At 44.8% G+C, this 20,009-nt stretch overlaps 1 long non-coding RNA gene across 1 annotated transcript; it reads left to right on the top strand.

The window, feature by feature from the left end:
- The first annotated feature begins 682 nt into the window (after positions 1-682).
- LOC139059626 (uncharacterized) lies at positions 683-19,619 on the top strand. The gene is made up of 3 exons (XR_011514252.1): positions 683-718; positions 11,981-12,034; positions 19,434-19,619. It is a non-coding gene; the product is annotated as an uncharacterized lncRNA (long non-coding RNA).
- Positions 19,620-20,009: the final 390 nt, after the last annotated feature.

Below are 20,009 nucleotides of genomic sequence, written 5' to 3'. Positions count from 1 at the left end.
CACGCTGGCCAGGTCATGTAATGCGCAGGTAGATAACCGTTAGGCCATTATGGTTACAGAATGGGTACCAAGAGAAGGGAAACGAAGTAGAGGACGGCAGAAGACTAGGTGGTCCGATGAAATTATGAAATTCCCGGGTGCTAGTTGGAATCGGTTGGGGCAGGACAGGTGCAATGGGATATCGCAATGAGAGGCCTTCGTCCTGCAGTAGACATAAAATAGGTTGATGAAGATGATGCTGGTTACTAGAATATAGATGGTAGAGTTTTACTCCGCGTCGTGACTACTGCCAATCAAGTTCTCTCTCAGCAACGCATCCAATGACATAGCCTCACCACATGGGATCAAATTACATCGGACTACCGCACCAATGGCCCTATGCAATAAGACATAATCAATGAAAATATTGCCCATTTCTAGAATGCACGTATAGAACAGGAAAAGGGAGCTGCTATGAAAATCGCATGTTTAAAGACAGAAAGCCACGGAAAAGCGAGAAAGACTATGTTAACGCAGTTTTAAATTCTTGAAAGTGTTCCAAATCTTCTTTTCGGCTAGTCAAGAGTTGACCGCAAAGTCGAAGATATGTTAAAAACACTACCTCGCGTGAACACTTTGTATTACTTCTTCCTTTTCTTGCCAGAAGAATCCTACATTCAAGAAGGCCATTCTTGTATGTCTGCGGACATGGACGACTACCTTCTACAAAATCATTCCGGTAAGCTCATACTTGCAATTTCAGGTGTAGGACGCAGTATCACTAAGCTGCCCTACACAGCAACACTTGTCGACAAAAGGAGCGGTGGGTATACGAACAGGGCATGCGGGTGGATGACCTGAAAAGCTGGTAGCCAGCTAGTATACAAAGTTGACTCCCGATGGTTACTAATACATGCTCGTGGATACGACGATTGTAAGCTTGTTCCAGGAAACTTCTATAGAGAGTGGGTCCGGCTATGTCAACGACGCGGAACTTTTGCTATTGTATGTGTTTGGGGGCTTAGGGTTGATCTTCCTCAGTAAACTAAAGCGGCAGATCTATTCACCTGATGTGACATAGTTACTAGGGTGAACAAGGCCACTGCAAAGAATTTGGGACGGGGCCGAGCGCTTGGCTTTATCTAACAAGTGTTATTCACATAATCATTGATTCTGGCCATGGTACGCTCAAATAAATGTGCGGAGAAACGCGTAAACGAATGTGCCACAAAGGAGAAAACCGAGCGTGCAACGAAGCAGATAAGCGCACACGAGCCATTACAATGAATTGGCAATGTTCTAACCAAGGTTAAACACTTTATCAATGAGTGTCAGTGATGGTGCGCTTACGCATTCATCGGCAGCGTCGACATGCTCAACGTTTCAGATATTTCTCTATCTAACTGCCTGGCGAACTGTCTGAGCACATGCGTGTTATGAAAACAAGGAGAGCAAATGCATCTACGGCAGTGGTCAGCCATGTGTCCAGCGCTTGCTAGAGAGGGTACAGCGGTCCGGTGCTCCCTAGGCCGATGATTTAGGCATGACCTGTTTGTATTATATAGCATATTCCAGAAGCAAGCGGAATCGTGTAGACCACCCCCACATTGCAGGTCACAAAGCGGGTGGCATGCTTCTTAAAGCATGTATCTTTAGTGCCGGCTTTGTTTACCAACCTGCAAAATCTTGCGACATTTTGTGGCACTGACAAAACAACACCAACACCGCACTTGTTCTCCATGCTTTTTAGGCGATTAGACAGTCCGTGTATGTAAGGCACAGTCACGCGCGCCCACTGGGACGTGCGTCATTGCACAGAGCGGCTGCCGGGTCAGCCTTAACCTCTTTTATGAGGCTCTCAGTGACTCACACAATGGTGTCCTCGAGGTACCGGCCCTACGTTAACAGCTAGTTATTTTTTTTTTTGCTGCATGCCACCCCCTTTGCTAACTGCAACGTGGGGGTGGTCTACAGGATTCACTTTCTTGTGGAAAATACTATATAGGACAAACAGGTAGACCCTTAATCATAGGCTTAGGGAGCACTGGACCTCTGTAAGAGATGTATTAAGAGCTGTGCATTTGGTTGACCACTGCCGAAGATGTAATCAACACACGAGAGGGTGGAAAATTCTAACATAGACAGCATAAAAACCTATGAGCGTCGACTGAGCAGCTCTCAAGAAAAGGGAGGAAGCATAAAGAATAATGAATTGAATGTGGCAGCCCTGGTTCCGGTGCGGCTTTTATTGCGGAGTGTTGTGCTTGCTGGGATTCGTCATGGCTGCGTGTTGAGCCTGTTGTTCTGTTGTGTTATATTCTAAAAAGAATTGTATGAGAAGCCGGTGGCTGGACATGGGGCTCAACAGTGTGAACGGACTAGTGAGTCAGCCACGTGGCTCTATGTCACCCCTGCCTTCGCCTTTCCGTGAAGGACTTAAGGAGGCCTGCAGTGCGTCGACAAGGAAGGAAAAAAGAAGTAGCGCTAAAGTGTTGCTGGTTTCATTGCTGGAACATTTTCAATAATTTCAGCTGCGACTACAATCAATTCGACGTACAAAAAGGCGTGGCACATTGTCACAAACAAGTCGTTACTGCGAAGGGAGGGTATTACTGGTAATGCTCCTTGGAAGAGACAAATCCCTGTAAAGTTCATTGGGCGAACGATTGCTTCCAGTAAGTCTGTCCTTTTCGTGCTATAGTGTGGAGGTCGCAGCGAGCTTGAAGGGTCAGAACGCGAGACAGGTGAAAGAGCAGATGTCATTTCTGTTGTCATGTCAGACGGCTGCTGCAAGCTGTTCTCGCCCAAGGTAATGCTGTTGTTTTACCTCGCCGAGTAAACTAGAGATGGGTTACGAGGACAGCAGCAACATGCACGAATAAAACTCAATACTTTGCGGCAATCGCATTGGTGACGACACAAATATTTATTTTGTGGCGAGGGTTCTTATGGAGTGCCAACTAATGGAGATAAAGGAGAAGATGGCAGAATGAATGAGCAACAATGTGTTACAGTCAGTTCATCTACGTGATCTTACATTGAGTGAAAAATTAAATTCGGAGGTTTAGTTTTCCTATAGCGTGCGCGAGAGATAAAAAAGGCGAAAGGAGGAAGGTTAACCAAGGTCGCCTCCGGTAGGCTTCCCTACAAGTGGGAAAGGGGGCAAGAAGAGAGCCAGTCACCAGCAGTCAAATTTCCACTCAAATATATGGTCACAATAGTTAGCTGCCTAGTGACTTACGTGCACACCACACTAGAATAGTGTTAACCCCACACAACCTTTTTTGCGCTCCGCCCCCATCGAACTCCTTAATTCATGCTTTCCAATCTAGCTGCCCGCACAAAATAGGCCTATGTAAAATATATGAAATACCTTAGCTACAGGCTTTGGAAAGGCCGTTGCAATATTGGATGCTCTATAAAAATTTAGGAGGACGCTTAAGCTTCGCCTTTAAGAGTGGAACGCAGTAGCATTCGAAGATCCCCGACTGCTTCCCACGCTTCCCGACAACTGCAGCTGGTGTAACCGCAATGATTACTGGGAAACACTGGTGGCGAACGCTATGCAAGAAGGCGAGCTTTCTGGCAGAAACTCAAATTCTTGCATTCGCCGATCGCAGGGGTAGTGCCAAGCCGCGCAAAAAAAAAGGAATTATACGATTTTCAGGTTTCTGTAATTGTTTTGCACTTTTAGTATTAAGTCGGAGCAAATTTAACATAGAAGGCATAAGGTGTCCGTGTTTTGCTTCAAGATATTTGTTTGTGGGCTGACGTTCTCAAAATTCCAAGGAATAACTATGTCAGGAATGTAAGGCAAGGTGGGAATAACTTTGATGGTAGAATACTGTGGCAATAGAACCCGCATGTACTGCATGTCATATAGCAAAGCGCAGCACATATACGTGTATTTAAATATACGTTTTCGCTCACGGACAACTCCGTCGACACCGACCCCGGATTTTTGGTTACACGGAGTCATTAACGCTTCCGCGGGTAAAATGCACAGTAAATATTATCTTTTAGCATGGACGCGCTGACAAGCAACCCATAATATTTATGAATGGTGCCACGAGTTACGTGAACGTTAGGGATGATGAAAGGCTCACGAATAAGTACACAATGGAATAGGTTATGAGAAACGGAAAAGGTGACGACGCTACTGCAAAAGCGCAGATGAGGTGAGTCCCATTGCTAAAATTTCTACCAAATTTGAAGTAATTGCCGCATTTAGTTCTTCCATAACACAGGAAAGTGGTGCGTATAATGCCTACGTGTGTATCTATTTCCTAGGTACTTTTTTACGCAATTTTTACAGCGCCTGTAATTTGCTGTTGTTCTTGAAGCGCTGCACTCACATCAGCCATAAGATGTCGCTACACACCATTAAAAGTGAGAAATCTGTTTATAACTCACACCCTTACACCCGAGAAAGGGTGTGAGGTATAGACAGACTTACGCTCTTTTTTTTTACGTTTGAGGGCGTAGACGACTTAACAGTACACTAACACACGAGGTGACAAAAAAAACCGCAAAACGAGGCCTCTGTACAAATTCAATATTTTTTAAAGACATCAGTGGAACCTTCAACGTGGTTTGTAAATGCAATAGCGCTATGTAACATTTGTGTAATTAATTTATTACAAAGGTGTACTCAGTTTAAGGTTTGAAAGTACATCATCTATGCAAGCGTGGCGTCGCTTCGCATCGGCTGCGCGCATTCCTCCATTTCAGGTCATGTGATGGTATGTGCAACAGAATGGGCAACTGGGCTAGTTGGTTTTCTCGCATCTTGGAAACTGTTTCAGCCTACGAAAAACGAAACCGAAGAGAGAAGACATGACAAAGAGCTTACTCAAAACGGCAAAAAACTTATTGAAAGGAAACATACACTATATGGGCATGCAAGAGAAGGGGGGATACACCGCGCGGGCGTGTGAAGCAACAAGGGTTAAAGCATTCAGAGGCAAAACTTCAAAATGAAATTTAGTGTAACTTTCAAGAAAATTAAATTAATTATCTTGCAGCGAGACCAAAGGGTGGCTGACGCAGCCATTTCTGTCTCTCTCTCTTTTTCTGATGTGGTAGGCCTGTTCCATTTCACGGTTTTGCTGGTTGTTGCTCTTGAAGATAATAATAATAATAATAATAATAATAATAATAATAATAATAATAATAATAATAATACTTTATTGCGCCAAGTATTGAAAGAATGTACAAACATCCGGCCTGCCAAAGCCTCATTGGGCTTGAGTGGCAGAGCCCGACAGGCAGCGGAACCACGCAGATAAACACACAGGCATGAACGCACATGAAAAGTTACAGAACATCAAATTAGTATAGTGGCAAAAAAATAATAATAAAAATAGACACGGAACCCAAGTTACATATAAAAAAAACACAACAGAGTAAAGAGCAAGGAAGGAAAATAAAATAGCATGAAAATACTCAGATAAGTGCAACAAATACTGCAGTAACTAGCGAATTCACAGGATTCATTTGATAAGTGGTGGAGCATGCGTGTACAACGTCGTACACCCACTAAGTAGCGTATCGCAGCATCTTTTTTTATTTTATATTTAGTTTTTGCACGGCGAACACTTGGAGGCAACCTATTGAAGTAAAAGGGAACGTAAAAATCTCTTACGCGCTTTCCATATCTTGTAAACCGTCGGGGAATACAAAAAGCTTCCTTCGGTCGAAGAGACCGTGTGGGAACATACGGAATTTTATAGTCACTAAACCAAAAATGTTTCAGGACAATAGTTTCCATCAAAAGGCGATCAAAATCAGGTAGCGAAAATACCTTAAAAACATGAGAATTGGGGAGCAGGCCTAAATCATAGCCAATATTTTTTAACAGAGATCTTAGGAGAGAATTGATCCTGTTCTTCCAACGAACTGCACAGTGACCATAGATCGTTATGCCATAACGCAGTACGCTATAACCGAGAGCGTTTACAATAGCTTTGCGTATTGAAAGTGGCATATAGTATCTAATGTTATACAGCACACAGGAGACGGTTCGGAGCTTTTTACAAATGTGGGATAAGTGGTCATTCCAAGAAAGAGCACTGTCAAAGTAAAATCCTAGGTATTTCACAGTAGTTTTATAGCTCAGGGGTAGACATTGACATTGAGAACAATTAGATCCGTGCAAGAGCAGCTGTTGGTTCAAATCTACTTTCTTCATCGGGCTGTGAAAACATATAAGTTGGGTCTTAGAGCTGTTTACTTTGATTAGGTTGCGTGAGAACCAGTCCATAGCAATAGTTGCTGCAGCTTGAAGTGAAGAAAGGGAGGCAGAGTAGTTCGGCGACTGGGATACGAGGACAGTATCGTCAGCGTACTGATACAGGCTTGCAGGCACGGCGTTTGAAAGGTCGTTCACGTAGACGTTAAACAACAGCGGACTAATTATGGAACCTTGAGGAACGCCAGCTTTTATTAGAAAAGAAGCACTCTTTGCCCGCCCAATCGAGACGTACTGCGTTCTCTGCTGCAACAAATTTTTCAAAAGCGAAAGAAACACTCCACGGAAGCCTAACCTGGATAGTTTACACAATAACAGAGTGTGACAAACGCTGTCAAAAGCCTTGCTGACATCCAGAAACAGTGCACACACACCTTGGTTACATTCAAAAGAACGATTTAACATGTCAGAAAAGTCCTCCAAGAGCACTTCCGTCCCTTTACCTTGTACAAAGCCATACTGACGCGGTGACAGGGTTTTGTGCTTATCTAAGAAACTTGTCATTGTAAACAGCAGATGTTTTTCTAATATTTGAGTCAAACAGGGCAAGACTGAAATAGGACGATAATTTTCATATCTATTATGTGCACCACCTTTGTGAATTGGGGTAATAATTGCCACTTTCATGTTCGGCGGGATCATGCCACTTGAGATAATGCTGTTGAACAGCGACAGCAACACTCCTTTAAGTATGTCGAACAAGGTTCGCAGATCATCAACTGAAATGCCATCTATTCCCATAGATCTATTTCGCTTAAGACCGAAAATAATTGAACGTAAATCATCCTCACTTAGCAAAGGTAGGTGTGCGGATTCGACAGTGCTGTGCTTAAGAGTACAAAATTCGGGATGCTGTTGCGGACTACCCGAAACTTGCGAAAAAAACTTGTTGAATTCATTAGCTATGTGTTCTTCATCAGTGCCAAAATACGACACGAAATCTTTTCCATCATTGCCACTCCTTTTGACACCTCTTAGATTATTAACCAAAGACCATGTTTTCCTAGTATCTGAGCCTGCTTTTTTAAACTTGTTACGGAAATGTACTCGTTTTGCCTGACGAATCATTGCGTTCACTTTATTTCTCGCAACCTTAAATTTTGACCGTAGCAGGATAGAAGCAGGTGCCCTTTTCGACTGGGCCCAGAGCAAATCCTTTTCTTTTATAGCTGATAGTATTTTGGAGGTCATCCACAAGTTTTCTTTATTGCGCTCCCTGATTTCAACCACGCGAGTAGTCGCTTTCTTAAACTCTTGTACAATTTCAACAAGTTTATCATAAATGTCTATCGGGGACACTTTTTCCAAAAACATTTCCCAATCGTATTCCGATGCCAGTCTGTAGAAGATTTTGGGATCACAGATGGATATTTCCCTTTTGCCGCGAACCGCTGTTGGAGGGTTCGATTTCCGGGCTAAAGAGCAACAAACAAAGTAATGGTCTGATAGTTTTGCTTCGACGATAGCAGACTGTATGGCGAAATTCGGAGCTCTTATATTTATATGGTCGATGCAAGAGACTACCAGTTGCCCTGCCAGAAATTCTTCTCGCGTTGCTTTCTGGATAGTTGGTTGCAGTCCCCATTTTGATAAAAGATCAAGGTAATCTGCGACCAGAGCCATAGAAGGGCGAAAGGTATCTATGTTAATATCGCCTATTACACAGATATAGTCTTCATGCGAGTGAGCTGATAGGGCGGTGTCAAGTTCGGCCAAAAAGAGCCTGCCATTAAAACAGGGGGGTCGGTATACTGCAAAGACTATCAAAGAGAGAGCTGGCGTGCTCATACGCAAAGCTACAACTTCTGCTTGCTGGAAGCCAAAATTTAGCTCTGTAATAGTCCAACTGTCTCTCACAAAAACTGCGACGCCGCCCCCTTTTTTTACAGGTCGTGTGCATGAAATTGCTTGGTAACCCGGTATCGCATACTGGTTAAAAATATCAGCTGAAATGTTAATTTCTGTCAGTACAAATACGTCAAATGTAGAACGAAAAGGTGAAGTTACGGCCATGAATTCATCCCAGTGCTTTCGGATACTACGGATATTAACGTGCGTTGCGCGAAATGCAAGTTGCGCGTCACTTGTGAAATATTTTGTAGCTTCAGAAAAAGTTGCACACGTAAGGAATTCGAGATTGCTCATGCTTAGCAGATCTTATCTAGGTCAGACAATTTCTCAATGCGGATGACAGACTTCACTTCTTCCGATTTCTTGGCCAGAACTCTGCCGTTACGTGTCCACACAAATTTGTACTGGTTTTCTTTTCCCTTGGACCTGGCCAATCGGAAAAGCTCCTTGTTTGTCCTTGTCAAATTTTCATTGAAATACAACCGAGGATGAGACTCATCAGTAGGCAAATTGCGAAGCTTTGTCCGTAGCGCAAGCCATTTTTCTTTAGACGCCACGTCACGCATCTGCACAAGGATAGGGGGAGTCAAACTGTCTCTGTTCGGCATTCGATGTATTGAAGCAATAGTATTTGCTTCAAATTCCGAAAAATCTAGTTTTTGAGCTAGATCACCCATGAAAGAAACCAAATTCTCGTTAGGGTTGGTTCGGAGGCCATGTATTTCAAAGTTGCATCGCCTGCTGTACTGTTCAAGATCATTAACTACGCACCTTGATTTATCCAGTAGCTCAGCTTGAGCGTCAACAGTCTCAGAAAGTGATTCCACTCGGGCATGTAGCTGAGTTAACTCTGTTTGGTTAGCTTCCAGGCCAGACTTTACAGATTCATATTTATTGGAAAGGAACTCAATTGACTTTTGAATTTCAGTAACAGTTTCGGCCACTTTTTCAACTGTGTCCTTAAAATGAAGTAGTTCCGCCACATTAGTTACGAGTGCTTCAACCGTAACTGTCAGTCGGTCAAGCTTGCTGTTAACAGCAGAGAATTCATGACCAAAAGAAGCTTCACAATCATCCGAGTCGGAGTGATTGCTTGTGCTGGATTCGCATGATGGACATGTCCAGGCTTCACGCTCAGCAGTCGACATTTTTGAAAACGCATTTTTCGAGATACTAGAACAGTTCTTTCCAAAGTGGTAACAACTTTTGCAACGAGAACAACTCAAACACTTCCCGTCTACGGGTTTGGTGCAAGTAGAGCATGTATCAGGCATTTTTGCAGTCAGCGGCGAGAAAAAAAAATTAATACAATATAACTAGTTACAGCAATTGACAAGTCAAACTCACCTGCCAAGAGCGAAAAGCAGGGTTACACAAAGAAGCGCTTCGCCGCTGACTGCGATGATGCCTGGGTGTTGATCGGTTTATATGGCTGTTGGCAGACACCACGTGATCCTCCGCCCGGCTTCTTGCATTCGGGAACTTTGGGCTTGCCGACTGCACGTGGATGATAACCGCCCAGGTGAACGATGCGCAACGAGGCAATCCTGATGGAAGTGTCCGGGATCGTCGTACGGGCGCAGCCGCCCCTTTGAAGTTCGCAGCACACCTGATCGTCCTGCCAAGAGCGAAAAGCAGGGTTACACAAAGAAGCGCTTCGCCGCTGACTGCCTGAGATAATCTGAGTTCCTTTCAAAACAGAATAACAGCAGCAATCTCTGCTGTGGCAGGCTAACAGGCATACGCTGCTTATTTCCCCCTTTTTTGTGTACGCATGTAATATATATTCCCTTTCAATAACATTTTTCAGTAGTGAGTAAGCGAGTAAGTAAGTGAGTATAGTAAGTAAATGAGTAAGTCTTCGCTCTTCGTTATCGCATTTCGTACGCTAATAACGTATTCAAGATCCGAGTGTGCCGAAATACGGCCTGCTGTTAAACGTTCCTTATATTGCCTGTTATAACGCTACGTCACCTGAGTTACTACAATCCATGACAAGCAAACCATCCTCATACAAATTGGGTCCTACTGTCTCAGTCAGTCCTTTCATGACAATTTCATTAATGACTAAAAAACCAGCAGACATCAGACTTCAGTCCCAGCTCGCCCGCTTACACTCCCATTCATTCTAAATTTAAAGAAGGTTTATCCTTTAGTTTTGGCGTTTTTTTGGTGCATCTGGTCGAAATGACTTATTTAAAGCATGAGTGACCAGATGTACGCTTCTCTCGATAAAAACAAGGGACATTATATGTTAATTATACGATGGCTCTACAGGCTGCTACGAAGTGCTTAACAGTTCTCACATAGCAGTAATCCTGGTGGTAGCTGCATAGAGGCTGGATAATTTTCCAGTTATTTGGTTCTGGGTTAAAAAGCTATGCGGATCTCACGCCCTCGGGGAATTGATGTAAGCGAATATTTGTTGCTGTTTGCATTGATTGACGACAACTGGCAGTGTTGTGATCCGGTTATGGGCTTCGTGGTTCGGACACGGGAGTCATTTAGAGGGTCGCTTGACTACATCGCCGGGGTGCCAAAAACATGGCAGCTGGCCTACGGTACACCGGGGGGTCGCACCAAGCTGGCTAATGGAACCACACCGTTGTCCGTATCTATCGCCCAGAGTTACCTGTTGGTGAGGAGATGAGGGCGGGATGCTGAAGCAAACGAGCAACTGGTTTACTTTACATATTTACACAACTGGCTCCAGATATGGGAGCACATTCCGTATAGGAGCACTTTAATTGTCTGAGCCCACTACATGTCTGAGCACGAAGGTCAGCACACACATCAGGACACACCTCACTGTACCAAAGGTGCCTACTTTAAAACAGTTCTTTTCCCTAGTTCGATACACAAGGGAATTCGACGACCTTGCTGTGACCAATTAGGGGGACGTCGTACAATTCACAGAACTCCGCCCATGGCCGCACCACCTTCCTGGACTCCGCCTCTAATATCCCACCTTCGAAGAAAGAACGAGACAATCTGGAGACGAGTTCACACTCCTTCCACGAGAGTCGTCGACACTGGTCCCTTGCTCTCCGCGACGGTCAGGTTGTCGGGGCCACGAGTCTGGCCTTCGCGGTCGTTACCGCCTTCACGGATAGCAGCGGTTGTTGCCGCATTGAAGTGAGCTTCTTTGTTTGCGCGTCACACCGGGTTTCGGGCCCTGTCGCCGTCTAGACATGCGCTGACGAAGGGGCTGCCTCGTAGGGAGCCCCAAGGAATGCGCATTGCCCTTCTGGTACGCAACGGTAGTGATGTTTACGGCGAATGTTTAGGTTCGCAAGGGTTTAGTGCCACCGCGATTGTCGACGAGCCGAGCAAGCTAAACAAGCTAAGCAAGCTAAAGCGGACCAATCTCTGACAGCGGCAGCCACTCTCCTTACCCGATTATCAGCTTTCACTGGGCTAGCTGGGCCCGACCAAAACCTTTTCTCTTCTGCGCGCTCATCTCCTCTCATCAGCCAATTACGGCATAAAAACCTGTCATGGTAGGCAATTACACTCGCCTTGAAACCAATCAAAAAAGCTTTTGATCGGGCTGTTGAAACAACCTTAATTGTGCGTCACTACCCATGCTTGCGTCAGCGTTTGGGCAAATTTGACATCAGGTGTTTGGAATTAAGTAAGAAACAAATAACTTTACGTTATAGAATCCCTGCGTTTGAGCCCTTTATGTCTGCGTTTTAATGGTAGCGAATGCGCCAACGTATGTAACACCTCTCGTATAGGGTGCACATAAACACACTGCAAAACTTATGCTGAAAAGTAAAATAGCGGGCATCGATATTAGGAACAGAGTCAACAGACTTATGGATGTGATTGTTTTTGATTGATCGCACGCAAATGACTTAGCACTGCAAGCCCATTGTTCCTTTTACTTTTTTTTAGGACCAGTTCATGTTGTCTCCAGATCTGTTCAACCGGCTAGAGACTGAACTACGTGTGAGTCAATAGTTTTTTTTATTATTTCGGTATAATATTTGACATGTCAAAGGAAGACACGGAACATCATTGGAATGCGACATCCATGTAGAAGAAAATAACTATAAATTCAGACACAAAGGACTAGGCTTTGCTTCACTGCTCTTTGTTGCAAACGAGTTCTCAGGAGAGTACGGACAAATATATTTCTCCGATCTGTTTTAATGAATATTAGCTTATCAAACAGCCAAAGAGTAAACCAACGGCTTCTATGTAACGAATAATTAACATTAACATCCTTACTTTTGTTCAAAAGTGGTTTATCAATAAATGAACTGTAAGAACAGCTAGCCGAGCGCTATGCAACAGTGGTCCCAGCCTGTTCTCGTGTAGTATGTCAGCTCATCACGTCGACGTGATGTTAGCTCACGTTACTCCGTCAGCTCAGTTTGCACTTTGCCCGTTAGTTAAGCTGACACATGCAGAGTTCGTCTACTACTCACGCGCGCAACACAACGTGGCCGCCGTCTGCACCTTGGTCAATTGTTCTTGCACTCTTGCCTTACTAGGCATTTGAACTCCACTAGAGAGGGTGCGGCAAGGGTAACAGGTGACTAAGAGCACCTTCTGCAAACCGAAAGAAACACAAGGAGTGCAAGCGAAGCAGAAACGCAGCTTAAAACCCATTAAATCTGCTCAGCTCTAGTTGCAATGTGACAAAGAATAATCGAAGCCTATTTAAAGAAATTGGTTTGGCGGATGCAAGATAGGGCTCAGTATTGCTTATTATGTGACCTTCACATGTGAGTGAAACTTTGTAGTAATTTGAGCGTATCTACAAAATTAGCTCATTAATACACTTCATGGACAAGCGTACACACCTTTTTAGAAACGCACTCATGTTGACTCATTAAAATGTAGAAATGAGTGCCGCTTTTAATGTAGCTTCCAGGATCTTAACCTCAAATTTCAACTTCTATAATATGTATGTTGCAACGCACGTTGCAACATACATATTAAACCTCCCCGTGACATGGCATAATAACACATATACACACTTCGTGGAGAGCCGGGCAGTCTGAGGGTGGTTAGGAGGCTAATTGTATAATTGATCAGATAATTATGAAACGCGGCATCCACATCTAAAGTATCGGAGTAAGGAAGGCCGAGATCAAATTTAAAAGCTTGATGCCCAGTAGTAGAGAAGATGCAAGAAGTAAAATTATTGTAAACGTGTAACGGAAAGCATGCAGTGCGCCGCGCATTTGAGCCTTTATCTTCGAACACAGCAGTTCCTCTCTTTATCTTCACGTAACTCGAGCAACGAATCCTACAGGTTGTTTACTACATCTAGTTTCCAGAAGATGAACAATAGTCGCATTCCTGGGTGGCTTTATCGGAAACCGCGAACATAATGTTTATTTTGCTTAAACTCGTAATTTATTGGTTCCTCTTTAGCGTTTCGCGCATGTACAGAAATTGGGCAACTGAAATCGGTTAGTAATCAAGTTACGGCCGTTTAATTGTGGTCTTCAACGTGTAGGTCTGTACTCTGACCCCAATGTTTGCCACAGTAAACGTTAATCTTGTATGTTATTCTGCCACCCAGTGCGTTTAGGAAACGCATCGTCAGAAAAAGATATACAGAACCTGGTGCTTGTCATAATTTCTACTAAACTGATGCACTCTCAGAGCTCGCTGGCTTCAACTGACCGATTGCCGTATGTGTGCTGCTGTTCATATTGGTAAAAGCTTACTTAAGAGGAGAGAGAGAGAGAGAGAAACTTTATTGTGATTGTAAAGATTTGAAGGAGGGGTGGTCGGAGCCTCTCAGTAAAGGGCCCCACTGGCCTCTGCCGCCTGCCTGACCTGGCTAATTAAGGACTTTTGTCCTGCCAGATCGGAGCGGGCGAGCTGTGCCTCCCACTGCTCCATTGTCCTACTGGTGTTTGGCCTATGAGGGTGCTTAGTGCACTCCCAGGTTATGTGCATTAGGGTAGGTATGCCACCGCACCAAGGACAGTTGGCCCTATAACGAGTGGGATACATGGCGTTTAGCAATTTTAAATGGGGGAACACCTCGGTCTGTATTTTACGTCAATCGGCGGCCTCTTCCCCGTTAAGTTGTGGGTGAGGCGGCGGGTATTTTCTTCGGACTCCACGCTGATGAGCAAGGATGTCTTTGGCATTTAAATTGGTGGAATTTTGTGATGGGTAGTGCGGGTGGTTGGGGTTAGAAGAGGACGCCGTCGCTCGGTTAGTGAACCCTCGAGCTAACGCGTTAGCCTTTTCGTTCCCCTGTACCCCCGTGTGGCCCGGGCACCAGAGTAGGCGATGATGGTGGTTGAAGGATTTCGGGATTATCGCGAGGCTAGCCGCAGTCACGTGCCCCTTTAGAAACATGCGACATGTTTCCTGGGAGTCCGTGACCACGACCGAGTCCCTTTGCGAACGCTCCGCGTGAGCGAGTGCGATCGCCACTGCTAATATTTCGGCCGAGGTTGGGGATCCCGCCGTGGCCGACGCGGTAATTTGCTGTTGGCTGACAGCGTTCACGACTGCCAGGGCGTACCTCCTTTGGTAGCGCTGCCCGGTCGTCTCTGCATACAGAGCTGCGTCCGTGTAGTACGTGTTGTACCTATGGTTGTTAGAGTAGGCTGATTGAATGTGTTGTGCACGTGCTTTGCGCCTTTCTTTGTTGTACTCTGGATGCATATTCTTTGGAATTGGGGCTACTGTAATTTTGGATCTCATCGAAGGAGGGAGAGGTACGGCCTGCTCTGTGAGATAAATGGGGTATGCTGGGATATTGAGTCTAGCCAATATTGCCCTACCAGTTTTTGTGAAGCTGAGGCGCTCCCTCTGTCGCATCAGGGTGGCTTGCCTCAGTTCGTCGAAAGTATTGTGCACTCCCAAAGCTAACATGCGCTCCGTTGAAGTACATTTAGGCAGGCCCAGAGCAGCTTTGAAAGCGGTTCGAAGCTTTCGATCGGGCCCAACTCCGACGCGGCCTATTCAAATACAGGTAAAACGTAAGAATGCTTTTCTGAGATAACCATTGGACCGATTTAAATGAAATTTGTTTTATTTGAGAGAAAATGTTAAATTATAGGGACTGTTGGAAGCGGAATTTCGATTTTGGGCCTCTATGTTATGAAAATGATTTTCAAAAATTCGAAAGTTTGAAAAAAATTGTCGCACGATGTTTCTAAATCAATAGCTCTGCATCAAAAACAGATATTGCGGTTGTGTAAACGTCATCCATTAGATCATTCAAAGCGGACAAATTCGGTATGTCAATTTATATTTTACGTGAATTTGTTACGTTGTTTACAATGGTTCTGCGAAAGCTGTATTTACACATCACTCAATCTTTTTATATTCATGTGTAACGTATCAATTTTGTCCGCTTTAGATGTACTATCAGATGCAATTCACAGAAGTGTGATATCATTTTCGCTTGCAAAGTTAGATAGTTGTACACTTGATACTTTCGTTTTCTGAAAATTTGCGATTTTGCCAATTTTTAATAGAACATTCACGACCTAAATCAAAAATCTGATATGAACAGTCACTACATTTTAAGTTTTCGTTTTAAATGCAGCAAACGTCGTTAAATTTGATGCAGTGGTTGCCGAGAAAAGCGAATTCTCCCTTTACATGGATTTAGATAGGAGCATCCGAGCTAAAGCTTCCTTTTAATATATCTGATGCATTTACAAATTAAATTTTCGAATAGCAAGATTTACCACGGGAAATGTATTAATTTTTAGTGACATTTCAAGGCAGCAAGAGATGTCAGCACATCAATTTGTGCTACGTCTACTACTCCTTGTGGTTTCACGAAGAACTTCTGGTTCCACGAAGCACAGTCGGTTTCCGAAGTTAGATAATCGATTGCGTTCCGTCAATTTCGTAGAGAAAGCCGAATTAATCAGGCTAATCAACTGCACTAGTTGCTATAAAAAGGAAGAAATAATTGCACCGTTACTCTTAAGGGCAACAAATATAGTGGACACGCGAGAGCCATGTTCAACTGAGCAGAAGCTCCGCAGATCCTTTCACATTGGGTCAGTGTACCATTTCCTTTATTATGTCTGAAGCTGCGCATTCTTGAGATTCTTTAAGTTTTCCTCTGCAACATAAAAAGATGCTATCAGCTAAATTGCCGGAAGGAATCGAGTTCCATCCGCCACTGAACATCAGCCACTTAACTTAGAGCAGAATTGGCCCTTGCAGCTTTCTTTAAAAAACTTTTTGCTACCTGTCAAGTCAATTCTATGAACACAATCATCGTGCACTGCAGATGTTCTGCTACAAGGCCTTAAGTATGTTCAAGTTGGGCATAATGCGCATTGAAACTGCCAGCCATTAGGACATATATGAACCTTTCTGCAATATTTTGTCTCCTGTATGATGGATGTGCTATGTAAACGTTAAGCACTTGGCCCGAGATCTTTCTTACCACATAGAATAGTTACCAATACTATGCAAGCTAATACAAGTTGTTTACGAGTTATGAAAGGGCGTAGCGAGCTATTCTAAAACGCAGTTGCACTCACCAAAATTACCGAAAGATTATGCCCGTCATGGGATCTCAGCACAGTTATTGTTGCGGACAAGTTATGAAACAACAAATTCAAGATTAATGAAACGAGCATCAAAGCATTCCCAAGGAGTAAAAACTAATTACTAGCTTCCGGATGTTATTGATTGGAACGCCGCATCCTTTTAATTTGTGAAAGTGTCTGCATTGGACGAATTCTGAAAAATTTGCGATGCCGTTCATCTCACGGGTACCTAAACGGCTTATCACCGAGCTTTGTCTTCATAAATCATTTATTTTGATTATTCAAAACAAGACTTTACAGCTAACGGCTCATAGTGTCGCCGAAACGAGAACACTGACTTACATGTTCATTTAGCATTAAATAAATGTAGCAGTTCTGTCCGAAAGGCGAAGCATCAGTTACGATAGCAAATTAGCAGACAGCTCTACAAAGTAAGGATGGTAGTTTTATCGACCATATGAACATCGAAACATTCGCTTACTAAATTAACAACCATGGCATCAGCGCGCACAGGCAGCAGCAGTGAAGCAAGCGACTTTCGTGCAGTCTATGGCTTCAGCGTAAACAAAGTTAGCTGCGAGAACGCCGCACGCAGATGGGTATGAGCCGTCGGCGCATCTAGACCGCCTCGGCGCTGCACCCAACGCAAATCGCTTTCAAGATAAGACATGCGCTGCCGCGCAATACGCAGATTCTGCCGGAGTACAACGCTGCCTCAACCTCCTTCCCATTTCCCCGGTGGCTTGCGCGCGCTTCCTCCGCGCTTTCTTGCCTTGCGCGCGCGAGACTGGGCCGCGATCCTTGGTTTACCTCGTGTAAGCTTTCGCTCGCTTTACAGCATACTGTCGCGAAAAGAGTATATCGCGGGCCTCTTGGCTTTCTTTCCGGGAATATTGTGGGCTCCTCGACGCGGGGGGAAACCTTTGTACACAAATAACCGCGACGGCGCCGCGGGCATGTGCTGCCGCCGCCGCCGCGCCTGACGTCACACGTGCACATGACGCGTCGTCTTCCCACGCTCGGCTGTCAAAAGCTTATTAGTTATGCTCAGAGTGCTTTTGTGTACGGAGTGTTGACGCGACCATTTCTTGGCGCCTTAAACTCTGACGCTTATTGGATTATGTCCGCCTGCCTGATTGGTCGGAGTAACGAAATAGCCCATTGGTGGAGAAATGTGTCCCTTGGATGCTGTGTAAACTTATTTAAGGAATAGTTCAAGTAGTTTTTGAAATGTGAGCAAGTAGACAGCAGCAGACGGCGCAACTTCACCAGGGGAGACCAGGCCGGTCAGGCAGGCCGACGACGACGACGGGTATGACATCGTTCTGTTCGTAGATATTTTTGTACCGTGTAAACTTAAGGTAAAATGCCAAGTGAATAAACCTAGTTAATTGAAATTCTACTTATCGTGGTCATACCTGCGGATCCGCACTTGCCCCTGCCGGAGCTCATCCCCCTTCTTCTTCTGTCTCCCTGGTGAGCTGATGCGTCAGATATCGAACGGCTGCGTCACTTCCCTGAAATACGGCGCGTGGCGATGGCGTTATCGCCCGTGGTCGTTACACGGAATATCATGGCAACTGCGGGCGGCAGAAATGCGCCTCGAGTGTCCATATAGCTGATGTCGCAGTAATATAATCGGGCATTAGTGAAAGCGAATGCAAGGTTTATGGCTGCGCCGAACCTCTTCAGGCTGTGCTTTAACTACATGAGGAAAGGGCGGGGAGCGGGGGACAGGAGGTGGGCTCTGCAGGTTTGGTTGATTACGTCTGTTTATTTGTTAGAAAATCAATGAGGTGCGGTTTGTTTACGAGCAAAGGGTTTACCAGCATTGGTGCGCCCTATCACCCTGCCAGCTATTAGGCATTCCACAACGCTGGTGTGATGCGCAGTACCATCAGCGGCGTTGCAAGAGTCGCAGCTATATGGCACACCGGATGAGATCGAAAGAAAGCCGCAATCGTTTTCTTTTTTTAAACTTACGTGCACTCTTCGTTCCGGCCAGACCACAGTGCGCACTAATGGGTGCTAAGGATACAGCTGCTCAACAGAAACACTTGTGTTTGTGCACGCAACTCTTACGCTAGCAGTGGGACGAAGAACGACTGCCCTGGCTTCACTGCAGAGGCAGTCGAGCGGGCCGCAAGCGTGCATCCATTTGAGTTCTATGTTGTTAAATCCAAAGGCACTGCGCTTGTCGGAGGACCTTCATCTGCACGTGCGCGCTGTGCATGGGCTGCTAGTATAACAGCGCAGGTACTGCGCGAGCGCGCCTCGAGTGTTTATAAATTCGCTATCGCAATAAAATCACCTAATGGAAACAAATACAGTAGCCTGGAGCCCTCCGTCTAGCGCAGTAAAAACCCACGAAATTTGCTGACGTAATGCAATGTTCTACGTGGTGGTTCGGTACATCAATGCACCGAAAGTAGTACAACTGTGAAAATCTTGATTATGCGGGAAGAAATCTAAAACCCTGGGGGACTCCAGCTCGCACTTCGATCATTGAGCCTGAAAATCCACATAACGAGTCGCTACGGTGAACGCTCACATCAAAGAAAAATGGCTACCAGTAACCTTATCAAGTTTTCAGGAGTAATTGTCTCCTAGGAAACGTTTCAAACTGGCAACACTGACTACAGTCACACAATGAAGCATGTCCAGGAATAAAAGTTCTTGTTAACCGCTTAAGCAGAAGTAGTGGCCGCTATAATTAAAGTATCAGCTTGTTGAATTCATTCTGATTAATAAATACACTATATTGTCTCTCAGCGTCTGCACAAAGAACCTGCCGGTATATTTCATGTGGTCTACAAAGCACGTTCTCTTGAACCTTTCTTTTTTTCTAGTCATGCATGAGTGCTGACTTCATACCCGAAGATGCCAACGTCGTTTTAGCAGCAGCAAAGCGATATTTGAAGATCATGAATGTCGTTGGACATCCACTAGGTTTGACGTAAAGGATCCAGGATGGCACTTCGGATGCGGCGACCCTTCTTAAGGCACATTAATAGCGTTCACCAAACACTTCCCAAATAAACATGCCTAAACACAGTATATTTACGCCTTTATAAAGGTGTCTCTGGTTCTCTGCTTAAGAATTCTCTGGTAATCATAGTCCAACGCAAACGTACTCTCCAGAACATTTTCATACAGATTTCAGCACAGCTTCAGTACAGCTTGTGCCCGTAGATCCATTCATCCTTCCGTTACTACGACGTCTACCGTTGTCATCATCGACGCTACCTCGTCGTTCTAAGGCCGCCTCCTCATCCTGGGCACCGTATAGACTCAATTTTTTTTTATGGTCTACTAGCGTGAGTGTCAGCTGCGCCACTACACTCGGCACCAGGGGGAAGGAGGGGAGGAATGCTGGTATGTAAGAGCACACCTAGTGGATTGTCCATTTTGGCCGCTGCTGATTG

Source organism: Dermacentor albipictus, chromosome 1, assembly GCF_038994185.2.
Source record: "Dermacentor albipictus isolate Rhodes 1998 colony chromosome 1, USDA_Dalb.pri_finalv2, whole genome shotgun sequence".
In the NCBI taxonomy this organism is placed as follows: Eukaryota; Metazoa; Arthropoda; class Arachnida; order Ixodida; family Ixodidae; genus Dermacentor; species Dermacentor albipictus.
Note: the sequence above shows the minus strand (reverse complement) of the source record. Positions and strands in the feature narration are given on the sequence as shown.